At 43.3% G+C, this 3,826-nt stretch overlaps 1 pseudogene; it reads right to left on the bottom strand.

Annotated features, from left to right (window-relative positions):
- Nucleotides 1-1,967: 1,967 nt before the first annotated feature.
- On the bottom strand, nt 1,968-2,905 carry LOC103250559 (annotated as a pseudogene).
- Nucleotides 2,906-3,826: the final 921 nt, after the last annotated feature.

Below are 3,826 nucleotides of genomic sequence, written 5' to 3'. Positions count from 1 at the left end.
CCTAGAAATATGATTCCTTACATGACAAAATGGACTTTATACGTGACTAAATTAGGATCCTTGAGATGGGGAGAGTTTCCTGGATTGTCTAGGAGGGCCCAATGTAATCACAATGGTCCTTTTAAGAGTGTTGCAGTTTTATTTCTTTTTTGTCTTTACTTCACTGGCTAGGCTTTACAAATATAATGTAGAATAGGAAGGTGTTAGAGAACACTTTCTTCATCTTCCTGATGTTACAGTGACTATTTCTAGTACTTCATAATTGTGTGTTCTATGTGATGTAAATTATTGGTAGACAGTCTTTACTAAGTTGAAGAAATTCCCTTCTCCCAGTTGGCTAAGATTGTCTCTAACATAAATGAGTGCTAAGTTTCATCAAATGTTTTTTCTGTACCTATCATAATAATTATATAGATTTGTTATCCTTTAGTCTATAATTGTGGTTGAAACTGGCCCAATTTTCCAACAAGCCGGATGCCCATAGAACTGAAGATTAAGAAACTTAACATTTGTATGATGAGATCCACCTGCTGCCTGTTGACCACCTCCTCTTCCTTGCCCCTCCTGTTTTCCTTCCTGCCATATAAACTCCTAAATTTAGTTGGAAGAGATACAGATTTGAGGTTTGGCGTCTATCTATCCAGGTGAAGTCACCCTGTAGTATACTGGAGCCTTCTTTCCTGGCAATATTGTCATCTCAGTGATTGACTTTCTGCGTGGCAAGAAATGGGACCTATGCTAACCCTAACTCTAACTCTTCCATGTATCCCTTTTGAGAAAGGGATACATGGAAAATCAAATTTTTGAGATCTAACTTGTCTGAGTGTGTCTTAATTCTGCTCTCTCATTAGCTGCTTTGGTGGATCTAGAATTCTAGGTAGGAATCCTGTTTCTTTAGAACCTTAGAAGGGCCACTGTCTTCCACTTCCAGTCTTACCAATGAGAACACCAACACTTCTGACTCTGCTGCGATGATAGACTTTATCTCTGATGCTCTGAATTTCATAAAGATAAGCTTTGGTGTAGTTTTATTCCCCCCTCATTACATTGGACTTGTTAGGCCCTTTGAATCTGGAAACTCACGTCCTTAATTCAGGGAGAATTTCTTTTTTTTGTTGTTTTTGTTTTTGTTTTTAGTTGGAGTCTCACTCTGTCACCCAGACTGGAGTGCAGTGGCACGCTCCCAACCACCACAGCCTCGACCTACTGGGCTCCAGCAATCCTTCCGCCTCAGCCTTCCAAGTAGCCGGAATTATAGGCATGCGCTACCACGCTCGGCTGATTTTTTTATTTATTGTAGAGATGAGGTCTCGCTGCCCAGGCAGGTCTCGAACCCGCAGGCTAAGGCAATCCACTCACCTCAGCCTCCCAAAGTGCGGAATTACAGGCTGAGCCACCAAGCCCAGCTGAGAATTTCTTACATTATTTCTGTGTGTTTCTGAGAGAGAGCAAGGACCTGAAAGGTATAATATGAGTAATATATTGAAATGTAGTAGTAAAACAAATGTTCATGAATCTACCACCAACTTAGGAAATACCTCAAATCATCCTGTATGCTCTTTCCTGATCTCATTCCTTGTCTTCCTGCTATACCTTACTTCCCACCAGTCACATGAGCACTCTCATTTTTCCTAATTCTTTTAATTATCTTTATTGTTTCACTAAATATGTGTGTTGCTAAACCATACTTTGTTTACTTTTGCATGCTTTTGAACATCATAGAAATGGCATCACACAGAGATGACACTCTTCTGTGGCTTGCCTTTCATTCAGCATTGTTCCTAAGAGTTACCTATACACATAGCTATAGTTCATTACCATTTTGTTGCCATATAGCATTCTTTTGTGTAAAGATACCACAATCTCTTTATCTATTTTCCCAACAACCACCATTAGGCTATTTCCTCTAAGCCAAGAGGGGAGGGGTGGCCCAGAATGGGGGCAGGGGCAGGCATGGGGGAAAGGTGCTACTTCTTGGCAAAGGAGATCTTCATGGCATCGTTCTGGGTGATAGTAAAGATGCAGGGCGTGGCTAGCTGCCCCTGCCTACACCTCATAGTCAAACTCCATGAAGGTGATGTCATACCACCCAGGGACCAGACAGACCTCCTTGAAGCCTTGGTTGAAAAACGTGAACAGCTTAAGTTGTTGGTCTCCTCTAGCAGGTTGGTGAAGAACAAGATGTGATTCAGCAAATTCTCAGAAAGAAGCTGGGCAGGTGGCATCTGTCCCGGCATGAGCTCCTGGTGGGATCTGGCCAGGAGCGAGGCCTGGAGGTGGGATCATCTCAGGGGTGGCATGTAGGTTGGCTGGCCTGGCATGTGGTGCATGATGCCGGGCGCCTGAGTCATTGGTGACATGCCCAGGACAGGTCCCTGGACGGCCCCCACCACGGGGACTGCTGCCCCACCTTGCACAGCCTTCTTCAGAGCTGAGGTCTCCTGGCTCTTGGGCTCCCTCTTCTCCTGCTTGTGGTCCCACTCCACAAAGGTGTGCTTCATCTTGGCAGTGATATCTGAGTAAATCTTGGCATACTGGATGCTCATGGGCTTACTGTAGACAGGGAAACCCTGCAAGGAGCACAGGGCATGGGTGGTGCTGCTTGACTTCCTTGAAGATGACAAAGGCCTGGCCCCTCATCTTCAGGCTCTGTGATACCAGGATATCTAGGATCTGGCCAAACTGGGAGAAGATGGTGTACAGGGACTTCTTTAGCTCTTCCTTCATGATCTTCTCATTGAGGCTGTTGATATAAATAGTGTGGTTGGGGTGGGTCTCGGGAATGGCCATGGAGTGAAGTACTGAGGTAGGGCTTCAAGGAGGAAAAAAGGAAACTTTAGCCCTGGGTTTCGCCAAATACTTTGTCCCGACACTCACTGAATGGGCTGCTCAAGGATCTTCCTTCCAAGAGTTATATATTTTTTTCTACTATCTCAAAGAACTCCTCAAATTATACTCTAACTCATCTGTTGAATTTTTTAGATTCCTTCTATATTTAAATCTTTCAAAAGTTTTTATTCTCTGGACGTTCTTTTTTATGGCTTTCTATTCTGTTTTCATAGTTTTCATAGATACAAGACTTACAAGGTTTAGGCTTTTCTTGAAATTTTCTCTTGCTTTCTTCAGTGTGTTTCTTCCTAGTGTGGTTGGTTGGGTGGTTGATTGATTTCTATCTCTGTCTTTAATGTTAGAAACTCTCCTCTGATGTCAAGTGATGCTAAGCTATCAGCTCAGATGTAATAGTAAAGGTACCAAATATTGATGTGGAGCTCTGTGTGTATGTATGGGTAAGTCTCATCTGCCAGTGGGCTTCATAGTAGGCTGATCAGGTGGAAACCCAGCAGATTCATTGGGGAAATACAAAATGTTGGCAGAGTTTTTGTTTGTTTGTTTAGTTTAGTTTAGTTTAGTTTTATCTTGGCCTACTCAGTATCCCCAGAGAGGAGTCTTCCATTCTTCTTCCTGGAAGGTACAAGCTTGTCTGCTTTATTCCGACTGCTGAGCAGGGAAAACGAGTTGGGGGTTTTACTATCCACAGGTAGACTTCCACTTATGCCCATTTTCAGTATAGTTCCCTGTTCTCAACTGTGCCCGATACCTCCAAATTCAGTATCTCTTCATTTGAATGTCCCAACTTCTGCCAGTGTTGGGGAGAATAGTCACCTGGTTGTATAGAACGGGGAGATCTGGGAGTCTCACTGTTCTTCAAACAGCCAAGATGAATCTCCTATTTTCAGCCCACCTCACATCCCCATCTTCAGGAGTATTCCAGTCTTGTAGCAAGAAATCTACTTGCTTTTTTTTTCATTGTGTACCACTCCCCTTA

The sequence above is a fragment of the Carlito syrichta genome, unplaced genomic scaffold (assembly GCF_000164805.1).
Source record: "Carlito syrichta isolate Samal-C Ts95f unplaced genomic scaffold, Tarsius_syrichta-2.0.1 Scaffold130600, whole genome shotgun sequence".
Classification (NCBI taxonomy): domain Eukaryota; kingdom Metazoa; phylum Chordata; class Mammalia; order Primates; family Tarsiidae; genus Carlito; species Carlito syrichta.
The sequence above is the reverse complement of the archived record's forward strand: the minus strand, read 5'-3'. Positions and strand labels throughout refer to the sequence as shown.